We start from the raw sequence: 23,845 nt of genomic DNA on the forward strand, positions 1-23,845 counted from the left end.
TAAATAAATACGTTTCAATCCAGTTAATTACAAATTGCAATATTCTGCGTTTAACACAATGTATGTTTGGATAGGAATGGTTATTCATCATAATGTCAGAGACAATAAATCCAAAAAAGTGCTATTCTCACTGCACAATTACTGACCTAGGATGAATAACATTTCCTCTGTCAAGACAACATAACATAACCTCTCATCATCAGAATAAACTCTTATAAAAATCAAACACTTATAAAGAATGTGATTAAGGTTAAAATTCTGATTTGGTCTATCCAATCAGTCAATTTTAACAATATTAATTAAACACCGAAATGTTGATAACATAATTAGGAACATTGGTCCAGAAGAATTACTGAGCCTGAGAACTAATATTGACTTAGCACAGTACTTATCTTCACTGATGATAACCTCTTCCATAGTAAATCCTTATTGTCCAGATAATGTCAACAGCACTAACTTTTTAAATGATTCAAAAATCAACAGAAACGGTCAGTGCAAAATGAAAGGAAGTCAATGGTTTGACTTGTCAAAGGCACCTGATGGGTTATAACCCTTGTTATTAACATAGATAAATTCTGCAACAATTCCTTCGCAAACATCTCAGAATATGGGGATTATTTTGTGTAGCTGTAGAAAGGTTTTTTGTCCTGCACTCGTCAGGACATTACGCAAGAATACCAATACAGGGGGAAGACATCAATTTATACTGTGTGTGAAGAGACTGCTGATTGGTTGGCAAGTAGATTCTGATTGGTAGAGGTGTTGCCATGGAGAATGTACCAGTGATGTTGACTGACAGTTAGCTGCCAAGCAGTGTTTGAAATTTAAACCAGGCATCTTGACCCTGATTTGTCAAGGAAGTTCCCTGAGCAATGAGTCAGTGAATGGCTGTCACTTATTTTGTTTAGCCCAAACAGGCGCAATGTGTATACATGTTCTTTCTGTCTGCAAAACAGAGGGGCCTGTGTATTATTATATGTAGCTTCCAGTACAGGCAAATGCACCACACTGAGATCTGATGGTTATTTAGCAAATGTTGTCCAATTGCAGAATCACATCTAATGTTGGACACTTGGTGGAATCATCCCAGATTTGTATTAAATTCCGTAGTGGGCGGGAAAAACAATGTTTTACCTGTCAGCCACAATGGCAGCTTTTCACGCCATCTCGTCCCAAACCCACCACATTAATTATGCATTCTTGAGATACATGATTGGGGGCAGCTTCTGATTTGTCTGCTGCACCGTCACCTCGCCACTTCATCACACTGGGCACCACATTTAAAGTTCAGCCATGCTCAATGCTTCCAGCCCAGGACTGCAGCAAAGAAGACATGGCCCCGAAAGGCAAAAAGACTGCAGCACTTCTTTTAACCATTGTCTACTCCTGTTCATCTGAAGTCAATTATTTCAAATTACTGAGGTATTTGATTTCTTTTAGGACAAGGAATACTTTGAATCCAAAAGAGTAGACTATAGTTGTGCTGACATCACCAATCCTTGTACATCATCTGATCTCAGCAAAACTCAAGAACAACTGACCCTGACTGTGGTTGGTTGCTTGTTCACACTTAATCCCTATTGTATGAGTTTCACATGCAGAGGAAAACTTTTCTAATTCAGCAAAGTTTTCATTTTGTGACACTCTTCACTTCCATAAGACAATAAATTCTCATTCTTCCTCAGATACAGTTTCTATATTTTACTTGCATGTGCATTTTGCCAAAAGGAGTGAATCAATACTGAAAGACTAGGCACATTCATATTTCTTATACTAAATGTATAAACAATGATATTCAAAGGGAGCCGTTGCTTTAAATCCAGCTTGCCATTATATTTTCAACATGACTGGATGTTTAAAAGGTTCCAAGTAGGGGAGAGCAGTAAACATTCATAGGTAAAAGTCATCCTACATGACACTGTTTGGTAATCAATTGACTCATTGGCAGATGTTGCTTGCCATTACCACAGTCATGACAAATTGGTTTGTCCTATGTTTGGAGGATATGTACTAATTTCCTCAAAATGACTAAAATCTATTTCCTCCATGCAGTCTTTGTGTTAAACATTCAAAGTTAGCAATTGAAGCTGCAAACAGCAAAACTACAATGGCTTATGATTGGCGCCTACATATCAAAGGTGTGAGATAGCCCCGAATACACACAAAGTTGCCATTTTAAAAATACTTACATGAAATTATAATTTTAGTTTGTCTTCCAACTTGGCGATTGAAAAGTTTATCTTTCCTTATTGTGTCTAGTGACACCAATATACTAACAAAAATTGCCCTTATTTCTTTATTTATGAGGCGTGGGTATCTTGAAGGCCAGTATTTCTTGCCCATCCTTAATTACACTTGAGAAGGTGTTGATGAGCTTCCTTCTTAAACTGCTGCCATCTGTGTGGTGCAGGTATTCCGATAGTATTTTTAGGGAGCGTGTTCCAGGATTTTGATCCATCAGCGATGAAGGAATGGTGATATTTTTCCAAGTCAGGTAATATGACTTTGAGATGGTGGTGTTCCCATGCATCTGCTGCCAATTGTCTTTCTAGGTTGTGGGGATTGCAGTTTGTAAGTGCTATCAAAGAAGCTTTGGCAAGTTGCTGCAGTGCATCTTGTAACTGGCACACACACTGCAGCCACTGTGTGTCAGTGGTGAAGGAGTGAATGTTTAATATTGTGGATGGGATGTCAATCCAGTCAGCTGCTTTATCCTGGATGCTATCAAAATTCCTGAATGTTGTTTGAGCTGCACTCGCCCAGGCAATTGGAGTATATTTTATCTTACCTGTTTTGTAGATGATAGAAAGGCTTTGAGAAGTTCAGAGTTGAGGTACTCACCAAACAATATCTGGTCTCTGATTTGTTCTTGTAGCCACAGGATTTATTTGGCTGGCCCTGTTATGTTTCTGGACAGTTGTGGCTCAAGAATGTTGATAGTGGGGCTTTCAGAAACGATAATATTGTCACTGTCAAGGGAAGGTGGTTAGACTCTCTTTTGATGCAAATGGTCATTGCCTGACAATTATGTGGCACAACTATTAACTGACATTAAAGTTCAAACCTTAATATTGACAAGGTCTTCCCTGTATGCAGGCACAGACTGCTTCAGTATCTGAGAATGGAACTGGATGCTGTACAATCTTTAGGAAACATCCCATCTCTGACTTTATATTGGAGGAGAGGTAATTTATGAAGCAGCTGAAGATGGTTTAGCCTGAGACACTGCTCTGAGGAACTCCTGCAATGATGTCCTGGTCGACCTCCAACAATCACAATCATCTTCTTCTGTGTTGGGTAAGACTCCACTCAGTGGAGAGCTTCATCCTGATTCCCATTAACTTAAATTTTACTAGAGCTCCTTGGGTGCCATGCATGGTTAAATGCTGCTTTGACATCAAGGAAAGTCACTCTTACCTCATCACTTGACTTCAGCTCTTTTGTCCATGTTTGTTACCAAGGTTGTGAACAGTGTGATTCAGCCTCAGGCAGTTGATGCTGAGTCAAATGTTAATTTAAATCTGAGACAGATTTATTACAACCAAAGGTAACAAGAGATATTGGAAAAGCTGAGTATATGGAGTTAGGTCACAGATCAACAATGATTTAATTGACTGATTGAGTGGTAATTGGTCAGGTTGGATATGTCCTGCTTTTGTGGGTAGGACATATGCCCCTGTGCAATTTTCAGATCGGTGCCAGTGTTGTAACTGTACTGAAACAGTTTGGCTAGAGGCATAGATTGTTCTAGAGCAAAAGTCACTACAGCTGGAATTTGGTCAAGGCGAAAAAAAAGCCTTTGTTGTATCTAGTGCACTCAGCCTTTTCTTGATATCGCACGGAGTCAATCGAATTGGCTGAAGATTGGCATCTGTGATGTAGTGGTACTACCAAGCTACTGAACCACTCTTGTGGTTCATATCATGTGACAGGAAGTGCGCAAAGTTTTAAATGATTATAATGCTAATGGTTACTTCCCAACCTTTTCGCTTCCACTTTTTCCAACAACAATTTGCATCTTTCTAGTACCTCATACAAAAAAAATCTCTGACTGCTTTACAAAAGAGTAAAGAGAATGCATAAGAACATAAGAAATAGGAGCAGGAGTAGGCCATTCAGCCCCTCAAACCTGCCCTGCCATTCAGTAAGATCATGGCTGATCTGCCTCAGGCCTCAGCTCCTCTTTCATGCCAGTTCCTCACAGCTCTCAGCTCCCCGATGTTTCAAAAATCTATCTACCTCCTCTTTAAACACTTTCAGTGATCCAGTCTCCACAACTGTATGACGTTGAGAATTCCAGACATTCACTACCTTCTGAGAGAAGAAATTCCTTTGCATCTCAATTTTAAATAAGTGCCCACTTATTCTGTGACTATGTTCCCTAGTTCGAGATTACCCCATTAGTGGAAACATCTTCTCAACATCTACCCTGTCAAGTCCCCTCAGAATCTTATACACTTCAATAAGACATGCCTCATTCTTCTAAATTCTAATGAGTAAAGGCCTAACCTGTTTAGCCATTCTTGATAAGTCAACCCCTTCATCCCAGGAATCAGCTTACTGAATCTTTTTTGAACTGCCTCCAATGTCAGTATATCCTTTCTAAAGTATGGAGATCAAAACTGTACACAGTACTCCAGGTGCGTAGGATGAACAGTTGATGAAGGGCAAGGTCAGAAGCTGGGTCAAAGAGGTTTTTAAAAGGCTTTGAAGGGGAAAACAAGTAACAAGATGAAGTGGTTCTTGGATTGAGTTTTAAAACATTGACTGAAGGAGTGGACATTGATGGTGAAGCAGAGAAATAATATAGCATCAGAGGAATGGAGAACATGGGCTGGAATGTACAACTGGCAGCAATCACGAAGATTGGCGGATGTGACATGGTATTTGCCAGCAATCTGTACTTCATCAAACAATACAACACTGATTTAGAGGAAGGAATGAAGAATTATATATTCATCTTTACAGATTACAGTGAATTAGGAGTCACAGTAAATTGTATCAATGGAAGCTAGAAATTACAAAAGGACAAGAGTGGATGAAGTGAGTTGGCAAATCTTTGCAGGAGAAGTACACTGAGGGGAAATTTGAGATCATTGACTTTAGATGGAAGAAAACAAATCACAACACATTCTTAATAATGAGAGATTAGGGACAGTAATGGAGCATAGAGATTTAGGTGTACATGTGCATAAAAGCTCATGCACAGATACAAAACATAATCAAAACGAATAATTGAAATTTTGGCTGTATTCCAATTCCCTTGAGAAAAAAGTGAAGGAAGTCATAATTCAATTGCACAAAGCTTTGGTCAGACCCCATCTGAAGTATTGCACTTAGTTTTGGGCATCATACTTCAGGGATGATATATCGGTCTTGGAGAGGATGTAATAAAGATTAATCATAATGATACCAAGGCAAAGCACTTTCTCTGAGCAAAACATTAAACAGAATGAAAAGTAATGAGAGAGTGAATTCTCCAATTCAAATCATACTCAGGGAGATTTCTATTTCACTAATTCCGTTGTTAATGAAAATTCTGACCAGCAAAGTTTATGCAGGAACATTCTAAGTCATTTTAAGTGCTCATTTCAAACAGTCATTAATCAGCGAGTTAATATTAGTAAATTCACAGGAACATGATGGACAAGGAAGTCAGTAAACATGTAAAAGATGCTTTGTTATAAATCATACTTTTGTACAACTTGAATATTTAATCAGGCAATTCTAACCACATTCTTGCACTGACCTATCTACTACAACAATCTGAGACTGTAAAATGTATATAACACTGCTGTAAGTTGATTCAAATTTTCACAAACCATACCCCTCATACTGTACTGGAGTACAAATTCCCCACAGAACTGTGAAACATTTTATGAAGGATGGTAATTCTCATTTCATTTTCTCTGTGAGAAAGATCCAGGCACATCTATAAAGTATTGTGTTATTACCACAGCATGGAGACAAATCATCAAAAAAATCAATATGACATAATAAAAAGACAGTTTGAATGAACAGCAGTTCCACAATCACTAAGGCTACATTCACTGCTACAGTAAAAGAGTAAATTCAGCCTGAATCCAGAGTAGAGTTTGACCTGACACTAGAGTGAAGTGGAGTGACACTCCCTAATGGATGCAATTTTAGTCTACTTCCTTTTGGAGTAATTTCAGGTTTTGACACACAATTTACATTCAAAGTCAAAGCAACATTGTCTAAACTTTGTACTGACTGTAAACTTGTGAATGCACCATAACAAACTGCTCAAGTTTGGTAATAATTTGTTGTTGGTTTTCTTGGCTTCATTTCTCCAGTCTCCTCCAATTCAGATGCAAATCGCCGGTCCCACCTGCCAAGGGACTGGAACTTCCTGCACAAAGTCAACAGACTTTAGGTTGATCCATCAAATTTTCTGTCCTGCCCATGACAATTCCCATTGTGGGTGGGAATGGAAAACCCTGGTGTCGTGTTAGATCTACAACAACAAAGGCCTGAATTTCACTGGGCGCCCCCCCCACCCCAGGTGGTGAAAATGGAGGCAGAGGGCTGGTAAAATAGTGAAGAACCAAGTAGAAGCAGCTCCCTGATGCTATCCTATCACCAGTGAAGATTCCCAGTAGTGGGTGGACGGCAGGCTGGGGTATGGATCGGCTGGCCACCTCCATGAAGCAGGCAGCTGATTTGAAAAATTAAGGCCCCAAAAAGGGGTCATTAAGTGGGGGCTACCAGTGGCAGGGTGGCCCCCATTACATAGGAAGGCTGCCAGCTTCAAAGAGGCCCACGCCCTGCAGCAGTCTGGGGGGGGTGGGGCGGTGGGGGGGGGAAAATGGCCCAAAGAGAGGTCTCCGGGCAGGAAAGGCAGCCCCGGATAGGTCTGAGGGAACATAAGCAACAGATTAAAACAAAATATCAAGACATCAACTTCACAAAATAGTGAAAAAGTGGAATGGGGCTCTTTGGTGGAATTCTGGAGCACCCCATGAATTAGGTCTCGTTGTACTGGAGGATCTTTGTGTACCTTTGCAGCTGATCAATGACTTACATTGTGTAGTGTCACTACAATGCATTTAATTGCCAGAACTTCGCAACTATTTTAAGAAAACAAAGTTGAAGCAAAAATCAGGAAGTATGAGAAATTGATAAGACAAGGAAATGGAGGCTTAAGGTGAAACTTCCCTGTATGGGTGCCCAACAGGAGCAGAATGCCTGACATATACTGTGTCAGTCACTAAAGAGGATCCCATTATATTTTTTTGCCCTGGATTTGGATATCATGGCTTATATCTGCCCTGACTGGATGTGTACTTGAAAATCGGGCAGGATAGATGCATTCAAGAACATCCGAGGGGTGGGGTGAGGATATTAATGATTCAGCATTAAAATGGCTTGTTCCTCCATTAACCTCTCACTTCATGTAAACTCTGTTAAGCCATAATCATAGCCATTACCTTGATATTGTGATACTGCCATCTCACATGCCTGACTACTCCCATGCTTTCTCTCACAGATAAGACCATCTCTGACCAATTCCTTCTATCTCCTGCTCCCCACATCCTGTAAGCCCTTTCCATCTCTACTTCCTTCAGTGACCGCTGCTGGAAAAACTGTCCCCCGTGGCACTTTTGAATTCTCAATTCCTAACCTCCATCTTTCCTATGGCCATGCCACATCTGCAGCTGTCAATCTGCTCAACCTCTCCATCACCTCCAATAAATTTTTCCTGAATCAATCTCTTGTTCCCTCCCATCTTGAACATTCTTCCTGCTATCTTCACTTCCTCAAGTCTAAGAGACACAGGCTTGTGTGTATCTTGTACCAAATCAGTTGAGTTATCCATCACCAGATGTGGGTGGACCACATCAAGCACCATTGGATCTCCCTTCCTCCTGCCAAAACTATTACTGCTCCACGATTATACTGACAACCGAAAATAACTCCCGACTCTCTTCTCTGTGAGGAACAATTCTTTTAAACCCTTATCCTAAGCTCTCTCCACTCTTGCATCCGTACTGAGTATTTTGAGTTAATGGATTTCATTGTCACTAAGATTGAGCCAAGTCATTCAGCTGTCTCTCCTGTCCACCCCCCACTTCCTCTTCCCCACCAGCCAAAACTTGCCCCAGACTTTCCACTGCGCGAGTCTTTCTCTACTTTCTCCCATATTTTCCTTGATGCCTTCTTTAATATCTAGTCCATTCCCATTAAATGACTCACCACCCAACTTCTCTTTATGTCCCCCATGCTGAGTGACACGGTACACTCCTTACTTTCCTCAAGTACCATTTTCTTCCCCTCCTTTAAAACTCTTGTCATCACCAGCTTCCTTATAAAATCAACTGTTAATACCATCATCCATGAAAACTATTTTTTCTCCAAGTCCTTGAACGTGTTGACACCTCCCAAGTCCATGCCCATCCCTGTACCACCATGCTTGAATCTCTCCAACACTGAAAGAGCTGTAATCAAAGTCACTAATGATATTCTCTGTAAATATGTTGCAGTTTCCCTCCTCATCCTCCTCCATCTTTGACGTGGACCATCCACCAATGTCTTTCAATCATTGTTCAGCTCAATGGATTTGCCTTCTTACCTATCCAGTCATCCCCAGCAATAGCTACCATTCCTGCTCCTACTCAGTGTTTCTAATCCACTTCAGGCTGATCTCATCCATTGTACCAGGCAAATTTCACTTTATCCCAAGCCCTACTGCCCATATTTTAGCCCATACCAAATTCCACTCACCCTTCCCCCTAAAGTCATTGGCTCTTGATCCTCCAATACCTCCAATTTAAAATCCTCATTCTCATGTTTCATTTTTTATGGCTTTATCCTTTCTATATTCAACCTACTGTAACCAACTTTACCCCTTTCCCACCAGAACTCTCCATTCCTCTGATTATGGCCTCATGTATCCTTCCCCTCATCCCACTTTAGTTGCTGTGCTTTCAGCTGCCTAGGCCCCTTTGCTAACTCTTCCATGTCTGTCTTCTCCCTTATTGCTGAAAAAAGAGACTTTTTTTGTCAAAGCTTTTCGTCTTGCACTCATCAGAACAATTCACAAGAGAATACCAATGTCAGGGGAAATAACATATTTATACTGTATGAGAAGATAGTGCTGATTGGTTGGCAAGTAGACGATGTTGCCATGGAGAATGCACCACTTGATTGTGGCTGACAGTTAACTGCCAAGCAATGTTTGAAATTTAAACCAGGCAGCTTGACTCTGATTGGTCAAGATATTGCTATGGGGAATTAACCAGCGAATGGCTATCACTTATTTTGTTTAGCTGATTCAGGTGCAATGTGTGTACATGTTCTTTCTGTCTGCAAAGAACAGGGCCTTGAGTATTAATATATGTAGCTCCCAGTACACACAAATGTGCAACACTATGAGCCTGACAGGCAATCTTAAATTGGTTGTCAGCATAATTTTTAGCACACTGAGGATTATTTAGCAAGTGTTGTCCAATCGTGGAATCACATCTAATGTTGGACACTGTGTTTTGAGATTTGCAAGCAAAGGCTGGTTAGGTATGACCCATACCTTGCCCATTGTGAACAACAGAAGGGACATACCGCTTGATACAATCTCCTTTAAAGCCTATTCAACCCTATTCAAGACCCTCCTCAAGACTCACTTCCTTGGTGAGCCTTACATCAGTGGTAGGGAAATTATTGGAGAAAATTCTTCGTTACAGGATTTACTACCATTTGGAAGCAAATGGGCGTATAAGTGACAGGCTGCATGGTTTTGTGAAGGGGACATCATGTCTCACAAACTTGATCGAGTTTTTCGAGTAAGTGACAAAGATGATCGACGATGGAAGGGCAGTGGATGTTATATACATGGATTTCAGTAAGGCCTTTGACAAGGTCCCTCATGGCAGACTGGTACAGAAGGTAAAGTCGCATGGGATCAGAGGTGAACTGGCAAGATGGATACAAATTGGCTTGGTCATAGAAGACAGAGGGTAGCAGTGGAAGGGTGCTTTTCTGAATGGAGAGCTGTGACTAGTGGTGTTCCACAGGGATCAGTGCTGAGACCTTTGCTGTTTGTAGGATATGTAAATGATTTGGAGGAAAATGTAACTGGGCTAATTAGTAAGTTTGCAGATGACACTAAGGTTGGGGGAGTTGCAGATAGTGAAGAGGATTGTCAAAGGATACAACGGGATATAGACTTGGGCGGAGAAATGGCAGATGGAATTTAATCCGGACAAATGCGAGGTAATGCATTTTGGAACGTCTAATACAGGCAGGAATTACACAGTAAATGGCAGAACCCTTAAGTGCATTGAAGGGCAGAGGGATCTGGGTGTACAGGTCTACAGGTCACTGAATGTGGCAACGCAGGTGGATAAGGTAGTCAGGAAGGCATATGGCATGCTTGCCTTCATTGGCAGGAGTATTGAGTATAAAAGCTGGGAAGTCATGCTGCAGCTGTGTAGAACCTTGGTTAGGCCACACTTGGAATATTGCGTGCAATTCTGGTCACCACATTACCAGAAGGATATGGAGGCATTGGAGAGGGTGCAGAGGAGGTTTACCAGGATGCTGCCTGGTCTGGAGGTTATTAACTATGAGGAGAGGTTGGAGAAACTTGGATTGTTCTCACTAGAGCGACGGAGATTGAGAGGCGACTTGATAGAAGTTTACAAAATTATGAGTGGCATGGACAGAGTAGATAGTCAGAAGCTTTTTCCCAGGGTGGATGAGTCAATTACCAGGGGACATAGATTTAAGGTGAAAGGAGAAGACTTTAGAGGAGATGTGCGGGGCTAGTTTTTTACGCAGAGGGTAGTGAGTGTCTGGAATTCACTGCCAGAGGAGGTGGTGGAAGCAGGTACGATAGTGGTGTTTAAGAGGCAACTTGACAAATGCATGAATAGGATGGGGATAGAGGGATACGGACCCCGGAGGTGCAAAATGTTTTAGTTGACGGGCAATATGATCGGCGCAGGCTTGGAGGGCCGAAGGGCCTGTTCCTGTGCTGTACTTTTCTTTGTTCTTTGTTCTTGACCAAAGATTTGATCACCTCTCTAGATAAATCGATTGACTTGCTGGCTAATTATGCTTTTGTGAAGCACCATGGAACTTTTTCTTCCATTAAAGGTGTGATTTAAATCAAGGCTTTGTTGTCATGTGCAAGATGATTGAAAACCAAAAATGGCTATCTCTCCTGGTGGCAACAACATGTCAAAACTCTTCCAAATTATTATAAGCACAACTTGTTAAAATAAAACAACAAATTGAATTAGTTATGATCTTAGTTTTGCACAAAAACTGACTTCTGCATTTGTACGCTGCAGAGGCTGTTGAATACTCCTGCTAGTTGGAAAGGAGAAGTGACCCTTGTTCCAAGAGGAAGTTATGAAGTGACTTCCTTTTTCAAGGATATAATACATTCTAAGAACTATACACTTTTGTTATTTAGATTGTGTAGCTTCTTACCCAAAATTGCAATCAGGTAGACAGGATTTAATATTGTTACACCCAGGCGATGAGCCGGGTCGAATGGCTGTCCCCTCTTTTCCCTTTCCTCATTTAATTGCAGTAGGTTTTTTAGTTTGAAATTATATACTTGCCAATTCAGTGAGTATGTAGCTGTTTACGTGCTGTGACCTCAAAAAAAATTAGGGCAGGTTTTCTTGAGTTTAACAAAAAAGGTTAGCTTTATTATATTTAAACCGATCTAAGCAAAATAGTAAGATACACTTTGACATTCACATACACACAAATATAGATTATAAATGGGGAAGGACAGGTTGGTCAAGTTAGAGTCCATAAAAAGTATGAGGAATTGTTATGAAGATATGCTTGTCTCAAATAGTGATTATTAATTCATTGGCTGGAAATTTGGAATTAAACTTTTAAGAACAGACTTTAAGAACAGGCTCAAAAGGATGACCGGAAATCACAGCCAAAAAATGGCTGCCCCAATTTACATCACTATGCATTGCACATTCCACTTCATTGGAATGAGGACACTGAGTCTGTGAAGGCCCCACCAGAGACAATAAGCCTCTGTCATTAACAAGGCATTAAGACAAGCAGCTGAGTTTCAACTGTTGGAGATGGGACATTAAGTCTAATCACTTGGTCCATGAGACAGTGGCTAAGGTAACTTTGCAATCATGAGTCTCTCCAACAGTGGAGAGAGCAAATCAGATGATCAGTAACTCTCTCTTGTGCGCTCGAAAAGACACATTTTGCCGAGAGTTGATTCTGCAATGCTGATGACTGAGGACAAGCAGTTGAAACTGTTGAGCTTTGCAGTCTCCCCCTCTCTCCCTTTCTCTCCACCCTTCCTGGTAAACTCTGAACCCTGTTTGCTGATTGAGACCAACCAGAGGCATATCTACTGCAAACAGAGACCTTTTAAAACAGAAATTCTGCTCAACACCACAGTCTCCAGAGGAACAATCAATTTAACAGGCAACAACTTTAAATCAAAGCATCAGGACCACCGAAGAATCATCTGACCAGCAGAGCCACCGAGCCACTGACTATATATTCCTTTTACTTATGGACTCTAATTTGATGAACCTATCCTTCCTCACTTTGTAATCTGTATTTGGGTGTGGGGGCCTCCAATTGTGTGTATGGCCAAAATTTTCCATTTGGCAGGCGGGCAGAGCAGGAGTGGACACAGGCCTGATCGGCACCCGCGATCAGGGCCGCGCCGCCATTTTGCGCGGGCGGGCCCATTAAGGCCCACTCAGCACATTTCCGACTCCAGTGGATAGCGGAATTGTGTGGGTGGCGGCGGGCGTATGCAGACCACCGGGTCCAATGGCGACCCAACAGTATGTTTAAAGGAAGGCCTGGTAGCTTCCTGTAGGCTGTTCGCAATGGCCACTTCAAGTCACACCGCAGGGGGTCTGCTCAGCAGGGCACTCTGGAGGGAAGGGCAGAGGAGAAGGGCCAGGCTGCAGGGTCAGCCACAAGAGCAGGGCAGGCTGCAGGGTCAGCCACAAGAGCAGGGCAGGCTGCAGGGTCTGCCACAGGAGAAGGGCCAGGCTGCAGGGTCTGCCACAAGAGCAGGCCAGGCTGCAGGATCTGCCACAGGAGCAGGGCCAGGCTGCAGGGTCTGCCACAGGAGCAGGGCAGGCTGCAGGGTCTGCCACAGGAGCAGGGCCAGGCTGCAGGGTCTGCCACAGGAGCAGGCCAGGCTGCAGGGTCTGCCACAGGAGCAGGGCCAGGCTGCAGGGTCAGCCACAGGAGCAGGCCAGGCTGCAGGGAAGGCCAGCGGGAGGCCAGTGTGCCCCTCGTTTGTCTGATGACTGCCTTGCTGCCCTCCACCAGGAGGTGGCAGCACGGTGGGAGGTGCTGGTTCCCTAGGGTGGGAGGAGGAGGCCCCCCTCACATGATGAAGCGTGCCTGGGAGGAAGTGGCAGAGGTGGTGAGCTCCCGCAATGTGGTGCGCGCACCTGGGTCCAGTGCCGTAAGCACTTCAATGATTTGTTGCACTCTGGAAGAGTGAGTACCAGATGCACTGGGCATTTAACCCAACAGGTAGCCTTAAACTTTGAGGCCCGCTCACCACCCCCCCACCCAACCCCCACCAAGGCTTACTGTCGTAACTGCATTGAATCATGTTGGGCATTTCTCGTATGCTGGGTGAGCAAGCAAATAGTGCCCATGCTTACATCAGCCTGAGTGGTTCATGAGGAGATGAGTTCTCCCCTGCACCATGTGTTGCTCTTAGTCGCACATGACTAGTCTGGGAGCAACCTGCAGGAGATGTAGCTAAGTGCATACTCAGAACTCCAGCACAAGTCCTATTCACAGTGATGAGATTGTGGAAGGGGAGCCTCAAGGTCTCATGGCCAAGAGCCATCTGCTGCCCTCGGCGCCACATCTAGTTGCACCTCCTTGCTATGGGAGCTAAGACCATGTGTTTCCTAAAGTGATGGACACAGAATTGTCCAAAGTGGCCATTGAGGGGGGGAGGGGGGGTGGTTGGGAGCAGGCGTACTATCTTTGTGTGACTGATCAGCAGTAGCATGGAGAGGAGGCACTGGAGGCCTGATGGAGGCATGTGCAGTGTGCGTGTGCAGAGTCCATGTGTGATTAGCCACAATGAATGGTCTGTTTTTCAGGAGAAGAATACTCACAATGCCAGTGAGCGATCAAGGACTGAAGGAGGCCAGGCCCAGCTGATGATTTTGAGCTGATTCGAGTAAGCGGCCCTGGACCTTGAGAAGAGCCATACGCCCAGGTCTACAAGTGTCAGTGAAGCTGTAGTGGAGCCAGGTATTTGAGATCAACTGTGACATCCGTTCTGTCTTCCCACCATCCATAGCACTGATGATTGTTTGAATCGTTATTGTAGCAACATTCCTCATTCACAGACTGATAGAGTCAGACGTGTGGGTCATAGACAAAGGTCCATCGGCCCTTCGAATCTACTCTGCTCCAGGGGAAATATCCCCAGTCTATGCTATGTCTCCTCATAACTCCAACTCTCCAGGCCAGCATGCATCCTGGTCAGCGACCTCTGCACTCTCTCTACTCCAATCACATCCCTCCCGTGAAGCGCAGATCACAACTGAACGCAGAACTATAGCTGTGGCTTCAGCAGCATTTACTGCACTTGCCACATGACCTCCCTGTTCCTATATTCAGTTCCTCGGCTAATAAAGGCAAGTATGGCATTTACCTTCTTGAAAGCCTAATGTACCTGTCCCACTACCTTAACGGACCTATTGACATGCCCAGCCAGGTCCCTCTGATCCTCCTTACTTTCCACGGTCCTACCATTCCTCGTGTATTCCCTTGTTTCTCCTGCCCAAGTGCATCACCTCACACTTATCCACATAACATTCCATTTGGCATTCCTTAGGCCATCTGACCAGCCTGTCTGTATCCTCCTGTAATGTTTGGGTCGCCTCCTGACTATTTGTCACCCCACCAATATTCGTCTCCGTAGGTTCTGGAAGGTTGAGCACATAATGAGCCTGGGGGAAAGGGATGAAGTGTGTCACTGTGTGGACGCTAACTGATCCATTGCCCTTGTTGTTAATTTCAGCACCATCAGAGCATGGCTGCCAGGAGGAATTGCAGATGTCCCCTCTCACACCTGAGGGGCCTCAACTGTCACCTGCGTCACACCATTTCTGCGAGGCAGGCACCAGTGCAGATATTAGCACATCGGTGGGAATTGCAACATCGGCTAGTGTCCCGGGGCACAGTGGAGAGGGCGCTTCACAATCGCTGGAGGAGCTGGCAGAGACAGAGAGAGCCAATGGCACCAGCAGTCAGAGGACTGCAGGGGACTAGGGACATGCTGAGTCGGGCTGTGATGATGTGTCCCTGGAGTTGTCCGCCACGCAGCAGCTACAGGAAATGCGGCTGGGTGTGCAGGAGCATCTGGGAGTGTTGTTGAGTGTATGCTTCGCTTGGTGTCCATGGTAGAGGAGTCCATGTGGATCATCAGTGAAGCAATGAGCCTCATGTCAGAGCATCGTTCTTCCTCCATGGAGAGAGTGGCGACTCCCGTGGAGAGGGGTTTCCAGGTGAACAAGCAGCTTCTCCTGGGGTTACGCTCGGACCTGCAAGCCCTCACAGCGCCAGTGGCCACAGCTGGTCGTTGCCAATGTGGGAGGTGGTGTGGGCTTCAAGCTTCCCAGCTCAGAGCCATCCATCGATGGTGAGCAACGAGGTCCGGGATGACTTCATGTCGGTGGAGCAGCTGCCTGTTGTATCTGTGGGCTCCTCCCACGGCGCTCTGGATGAGGGCAACAGCTGCTCCACCCATCTCCCAGTGACCGTTTCATCGGGTGAGGCTGCGATGACTGGGGAGATGACAGCTGTGGACCTGGCAGATCACTCCCAGGCGGGGCCAGCACAGGCTCCACAGATCAGAGGATGTCCACCAAGGTCATCGAGGCCAACAGGACAGAAGAGTCAGCAGGCTGTCTCAGAAGCCGCTCCGAGCGATGGGATGGCACCAAGACATAGCACCTGTAAATGTTAGCATAAGGCACCTTAGGCACACGATGGTGCTTTTGTGTTGGCCCGAGATTAGGGTATTATTACTTCTTGATGTTTGAAAAACGTTTTGCTTTCATTTTGCTTGACTATATGACGGAGAAAATTAAATCCAGATGTGTTTCCTTGGCTGAGGGTGGCTCCTTTGCGCTGCATTTGTATGTTTTACAGACATGTCATGAGTGTTTGAGTGGACATTGAGGTTTATGTCCAAAGCCCTTAGTTGCAGCTGATGAAGTGGCAGATCACAGAATAACACAGTGCAGAAGAGGCCCTTCGGCCCATCGAGTCTGCACCGACATGTGAGAAACACCTGACCTATCTACCTAAACCCATTTACCAGCACTTGGCCCATAGCCTTGAATGTTATGATGTGCCTAGTGTTCATCCACGTACTTTTTAAAGGATATGAGGCAAGCTGCCTCCACCACCCTCCCAGGCAGCACATTCCAGACCGTCACCACCCTCTGGCTAAAAATATTTTTCCTCACATCCCAACCTAAACCTCCTGCCCGTCACCTTGAACTCGTGTCCCCTTGTGACTGACCTTTCAATTAAGGGTCTGCTCCCTATCCACCCTGTCCATGTCCCTCATAATCTTGTACACCACGATCAGGTCGCCTCTCAGTCTTCTCTGCTCCAACGAAAACAACCCAAGTCCATCCAACCTCTCTTCATAACTTAAATGTTTCATCACAGGCAACATCCTGGCAAATCTCCTCTGCACCCCCTCCAGTGCAATCACATCCTTCCTATAATGTGGTGACCAGAACTGCACACAGAACTCCAGCTGTGGCGTCACCAAGGTTCTATACAACTCCAACATGACCTCCCTACTTTTGTAATCTATGCCTCGATTGATAAAAGCAAGTGTCCCGTATGCCTTTTTCACCACCCCATTAACATGCCCCTCCGTCTTCAGAGATCTATGGACACACACACCAACTTCGCAGGGGATAGCCCTTGTCACCCACCAGCCATCCATCAAGCCGAGCCAGAGCACTGAAGAGCCCCGGCACCTGGAAGTGTCTGAGGATGTAGGCATCGTGGGAGCTGCCTGGGTACCTTGCACAGACTTGTAGAATCAGCATCCTGTGATCACACACTATCTGCACGTTCATGGAGTGGAAGCCCTTCCTGTTGACGAAGGCACCGGGCTCACCTGCTGGTGCCTTGATGGCCACATGTGTACAGCCTATTGTACCCTGGACACGGGGGAAGCCAGCAAAGGCCATGAAGCCTCTGGCTCACTGTATCTGACTTGCCTGGTCGCAGCGGAAGTGGATGAAGGTCAATACCCGTCTGAACAGGGCGTCTGTGACCTGCTTGACACAAGTGTGGACAGCTGATTGGGAGACACCGCAAAGATCACCCACTGAGCCCTGGAAGGAGCCAGAGGCATAGAAGTTGAGGACAACTGTGAGCTTCATAGCTGCTGGCATGGAGTGTCTACCCATACGGTTAGGGGAGATCTCAGGGCCAACCATCTGACAGAAATAGTTGACTATCTCCCTTGACAGTCGGAGCCACCTTCGGCACTGCACCTCAGTCATATTGAGGTAGCTGCTTCGCTGCCTGTATACCCTGGCAGCAGGATAGTGGCATCTTCTGTGGCCCCTTCCACCTTGGACTACCTCTTGGCCCTGTGCCCCTTGTGCCTGCGCCTGTTCTCCCAAAGGTGGCTCCCCTGGAGGCTGATTGTGCACTCCTGGCCTCCTCCTTATTCTATCCCTCCCTTTCTCCTCAGAGGGGCTGCCTCCAATGGACATGTCAGAACCCGATTTAACAGGTCAACAGATATCCTGATGTACAGAGCAGTTGTCATCTTCACACTCCTGTACTGCAGTGAGACTTGGACTGTGTATCAGTGACACATAAGAGCGCTAGAGAAATTCCATCTGCAACACCTCTGCCACACTCTCCAGATTCAAAGGGAGGACAGTCGAACAAATGCTGAATGCTCCACAGCATTCAGGTAAAACTCCTACAAAATCAACTTTGATGGACTGGACACAGTGTGGGTGGCCAAAAACTGTCCCCCCCTTCAGGTCCTGTTTTCTCAACTCTCAAATATTCAAGGTTCCAGGGGAGGACAAAGAAAACGCTTCAAGGACTCCCTGCAGGTCTCCTTGAAGGGCAGCAGCATTGACATTAATGACTGGGAGGAACTTGCTACCAATTATTTAGAAAGGCAACAACTTGTCCATCAACTGCATTACACTTTGAGTCACAGTATCTTTTGAGGCAGAGCAACAGCAGCAAAGGAAAGAAAAGAAAGCAAATCCTACACTCCAGGTCCTGCTACCTCATGGGACATCCTGTGGGTCAAGAATGAGCCTGTTAAGTCACATGGAGACCCTTGGCTGAAACTCATGACACTCAATAGATAGCATTTTCTAATTGAGGGACAGCCAATGAGACGCCGCTGCCAACCTACCCCCTACAGTGACAAACACCAACACAAATTCCACCAGGTTAGTTATTGAGGTGCAAGAAGGATTACAGGTTGGAGCACAGAACAGGTGTGAGGAAGAGAAGGTTCACATGAAACTGGAGGAAAGGTAACTTGCTGAAAAAGTTTCTATTTTTGTAAAACGGATAAACAGTTGCCAGTGCCCTGAACATGCTCCATCCCAGATGCTGCACTAAGTTTACGGTCAAATGCTACTAACTGCCTTGTAAGCCAACACTATTCAATTGTGCCAAATGCGAATAGACCTCCATTGGCAACTTTGCATAGCCCAGCATGTTTCTTTCTCATCTGGGAGGCCAGATTAAGATATCTTTTAGCTGCTGAGCCCAAAAGTTTGAACTACACAGCACCTGTCTACAAACATAACATGGTTAGTTTGATGTCAGTAGTTCAGTGTACCAAACAACCTGCACACACAGGGACATCTACAAAGACATCCATAACTCATATCTTTGTATGAGTGTCTGATCAAGCTGGGAGATCACCATGGAGAGCACCATCACTATAGAGCCTCCTTTAGTTAAGGTTCTAAAATCAGGAATAGATCTCATCATGCCTGCTTTGACTGAGGCTTTGAACACCTTGGGCTTTAACCTACAAATCTGTCTTGTCTGGATTCCCCTTGGTGGCGAACCAAATCCAGCGGCAATTTGTCAACCTGTCTAATGATCTGTTCTCAAACATGCATTTAAGGAATGTTCAGAATCAGGGGAAGGGCATGAGCTATCGTTCAGGATGAAGTCATTAATTACAGTGTGGCCCTAAGTAAATTGCTCTTGAAGAAAGTCAGCATGAATATGACAGGCTAAATGGCCTCTTTTAATGCTGTAATCATTCCATGATTCCATGGTTCAGCCACCTACTCAAGTAACTCCCAAGGTGTCACATTGCATAGGCCCAGGCAGTTGCTGCATCAATATCCAAGCTACCTATAGCTTCAAGATATAGCAACTGGCTCTGCAAAGGAAGACCGGAAGGAGAAGGGCTGCTTGCAGACAGCCTTGCTCTGCTCATGGGATCAGGCTATAATTAAGCTACCTGAACCTCAGAGAAATTAGTGGAAGAGATGATTGAGATTCACACAAGATGCAGTGACAAATATGCAACACTGTCATTACATCAGCAGGACCTGCAACCCATAGACACAGCTGTCACTGCTTTTCAAATGGTGGTTCAAGTAGCCACAGCTCTGGATCCTATCCATCAGGGTCATTTCAGCCTGAAGATGGGCATATCTGGAAAATCAGTCAGGCTGCAGTGTATACCTGCATCAAGCAGGCCTTGGATGTCCTATTTTCAAAGGTTAATGATTTTATGTTCTCCATAGATGCTAGGAGCCAGAAACCAAGAAGGCTTGTCACCTTTGTGAACCACAAAGGGTTTTACTCTCTTGATGTCCAGCTGCTCTTTGACTATTGGCAGCACATTCCAGGTAACTGCTGTGATGCATCTTGCTGCAGTTTAAGATTATTTTTGGCAAGGGGCAACACTGCACAGATTGGCTGCTGGGAAACAGAGATTACAGTCACAACAATAACTTTGTCATACAATGAGAAGAGCTACTTCTGACCACAGGTGGAAGAAGTATTTCCCCCACATGATGAAGGGGAAATATGGTGACCACATGATGTAGCAACATCAGCCTGCAAGACAGAACTGTTTACCAGAAGCTCACTGGCCATTGCTCCATTCAGAACAAGTCCCCCTACCCTCTAAGAAAGAACTTCCATCCCACTTGTCGTGTTCAATAGTTCTGTGTTTCACTATGTGAGTCTGTTTACTACTGATGCACACTGTGCTTGATTAATGTGAACTCAGAGAAAAGTAAGCAAATTGTAGAAGCTGCTGAAAACTAGAGCTGTAAACATAGAGCAGACATTTAAAAAAAGTTATTATAAATAAAGTTTCTACACACATAGAAACTAGTCTGTCATCTCTGCATAACTCGGAGTTATAAAATATACAATACCACTGCCTACCTGGCTTTGCTGAGTTCACACCCACTACAGGTATGACAGGCCAAATGGCTTCTTTCAGTCTGTCAGAGATAAAACAGTTCCCCAACATCAAATGAAAAGGACAGTGGGTAATTTTAGTTTTGTGCCATAAGGTGAAATGGGCAATTATGAATCAAAAGCCCATTTTACATCTCTGATTTTTAGTTCCATTGACTTCACTTAACTTGAACTCATTGACCTTATTGTACCACTCCTATGAGATTCATTTCCCACTAGCTGCAGCATCAGAGTGACAGGCTGCTAATGCTTACACTAAAGCACTGATGAGGCTCATGGTCAATTACCTGAGTGGGCTCAACAGCAGACTGCAGCACCTCTGCTACTGCTGGGAACTCTGGCCCAGCTGGTTTCTGGGCATCATGAAGTGCATTGGCAGGAGAGCAGGAATCCTAACAATGTGAGATAGAGCAGCATGAGCCACTCACACCACCACTCCCACTGTAATGAATTCCCAATTGCTTTATTGGTAATCAGAATATAAGACATCTATGTTGTGATTGGAGGTAGAGGGGATGGTGGAGCTCAAAACCAGATTAGCTTGATCTTCAATCAAAGATGTTAGCGCTGGCACCATAAGATTCCTCTGGCAGAACTTTAAAAGTCTTTTACTACGTTGTTAAGTCATAAAGAAATTAAGAAAGATAGGCTTGCACCTGTCTTACTTATATAGCACCTTTGACTACCTCAGGAATTCCCAAAGTACTTTACAGCTAATTAAATACTTTTGAAGTATAATCACTGTTATAATATGGGAAATGTGGGAGCCAATTTGTGCACAGCAAGCTCCCACAAACAGTAATGACCAGCTAATATGTTTCAGTGATGTGGATTGAGGGATGAATATTGGCTGGGACACCAGGAATAGCCCCCTACTCTTTGAAATAGCTCCATGGAAACATTCATGTCTATCTGAGAAAGCAGGTGGGACCTTGGTTTAATATCTTATCCAAAAGAAGGCCTTCCCAACAATGCAGCACCCGCTAAGTGCAGCACTGTAATATCTATATAGGAGTCTCTTAAGTGGGATTAAACTCACAATCTTGTAAATTGGAGGTGATAGTGCTACCAGCTGAGCCATGGCTGACAGAGATAGCATGCCTTTGTTCCCTATATCAACATTTAACAGCACATTGATTTGTTTTTCAACTTAAAGCAACTGTTTTCTCTTAACTCACACTGTATAAAATCATGTATTAAACCATTTTGTCCTTAGGCACTGTGGTGCAAATTAGAAACAAAATGAGGTGACTCAAATTGTCTCTGGTCACACGCACATGAAAACTTACACCTGCACCATTGTTTTCATTCGTATTTGTATACTTTATTTACATGGGTCTGCAGTTTTATTTGATAATTATCTAACTGGCAGATCCTGTATCATGACCTAATTGCAACTTTTGCTATACACTACCAAATTTGTTCATTAGACAAAATCTTCAACAGCCTCTCTGACCTACCTTTCTATTTCTCAGTCTAATTCTGTTGCATAAGTTAGCTTCAACTATATTCATCATCAAAAAAGACTCCCTCTGAACATGTATCTCATAGCTATGGTCTCTGTTGGCCAGAATAGGGATAACCCTCAGTTTCTTTCCAAATTATCGCTTCCTGTGCAGAAACATGTCAATCATTCAAGTAATGACTAACTTCAGCTTTCAAACAGAACACAACTTTGCTTTCATAAATTAACTATAAAATACATTTCTACAGCAATGTTTTAAGTGGAGAATATTTTTCCAATTAGTAGGGATGACATATTGGAACCGTGGTCTTGAAATTTGATGCAATCGATCATCAGTTTGCAAACTCCCCTGCTTATAACCATTAGCTTCATTTACAAAATTAATTTCAAAATCATTTACAATTGATAACCAGAGCTATTTAAGTGGGCAGAACAGAGCTTTCCTGTTTGTTTTCTGGTATAACAGGAGTGTTTTCCACCTAAGTTTGAATGTATAATGAGGTTAATTTGTATTTGAGCAGGAATTAAATATTTTCTTCAATTTCTGTTTTTAGTGTAATTTGATTTGTTCACAAAATGAGGGATGTCAGTGTGGAGAAAGAATGTGGCCCCTTTCCTCCTCAAGACTTTATAAACCTGATGTTAAGGTCAACTAATTCCCAGTCAGGTACAGTACATGTTGGACAGAAATTTCATGTTTTTCTGCTCTGCCCAAATTATGTGCCTCTATATTGATCTATTTTTTTTCATTCTTTCATGTGATGTGGGCGTTGCTGGCAAGGCCAGCATTTGTTACTCATCCCTAATAGCCCTTGGACTAGCCCTTGCTAGGTCATTTCAGAGGACAGTTTAAGAGTTAACCACATTGCTGTGGATCTGGAATCACATGTAGGCCAGACCAGGTAAGGCGAGCAGATTTCCTTCCCTAAAGGACATTGATGAACCAGGTGGGTTTTTACAACATGACAGTTTTATGGTCGCCATTACTGATTCTAATTTTTAATTCCAGGTTTTATTAGAGGAAATTGAATTTAAATTCTAGTTGCTGCGGTAGGATTTGAATCCGTATCCCCAGAGCATTAGCCTGGGTCTCCGGATTATTAGTCCAGCGACATTATTACTATGTCACTGTCTCATCCATTAGCTAGATGGCTAGTGTGTGGTTCAGAATAATTTCAACAGTGCAGATTGGATTCCTGTTCTGGCTGACATAGAATTGGGACCTGCCTCCTCACTCTGCCCCTGGGTGAAAGGCAATGACAAACCACCAATGACTAAAATGGCTCAGGATGAAGCATCAGCAGACAATGAGCCAGGGATCAGGCAGGGCACACATGACAGGCGGAATTTTATGGGGGCAGGGCCATAAAATGCAATGAGCCATTCAAAAGACCATAAAATCCCGTAAAATTCCACCCGACTTGCCTATCTAGGAAAAATACCCTCTAACAGGTCATTATGTGCCTTTTATAATGCAAGCATAATCCTCTCTATGGCTGCCAAATTTTGTGTGTCACTTAGTGGTGAATTATAAGTAGCTTGGTGCTATAAATTCATGGGCTACTACTGCTAGGAGTAGTGGCACTATAACTGCATTTAAAAAAAAGAGCAGTTTCCAACACACTGACCCTTCATACCGATAAGTCTTAAATTGGACTTCCTCACATATCTGGACCATTTAGAATTATTGTAGGCAGAGAGATGATATTCTCATCCCTTCAGCCCAGACTCATTATCATATAGAACCTGGGGTAATGAAAGTAGTTTGCTAATGCAGCACACCACTTTCCCCCGCTCTTTTGTCTGAGCCTATTTTATATTGCTTGATGTTGCAAATCTAAAACTGTGCTTCAAGATGCCACATTAAGCAACAACATTAATATTTTAAGGGCTAAA

The 23,845-nt window shown here is 44.0% G+C and overlaps 1 protein-coding gene across 1 annotated transcript in view; it reads right to left on the reverse strand.

Annotated features, from left to right (window-relative positions):
* pik3r5 (phosphoinositide-3-kinase, regulatory subunit 5) overlaps positions 1-23,845 on the reverse strand; it is a 107,340-nt gene that overhangs the window by 83,000 nt on the left and 495 nt on the right. The window lies entirely within an intron of this gene.

This window comes from Carcharodon carcharias, chromosome 22 (assembly GCF_017639515.1).
Source record: "Carcharodon carcharias isolate sCarCar2 chromosome 22, sCarCar2.pri, whole genome shotgun sequence".
Taxonomy (NCBI): Eukaryota; Metazoa; Chordata; class Chondrichthyes; order Lamniformes; family Lamnidae; genus Carcharodon; species Carcharodon carcharias.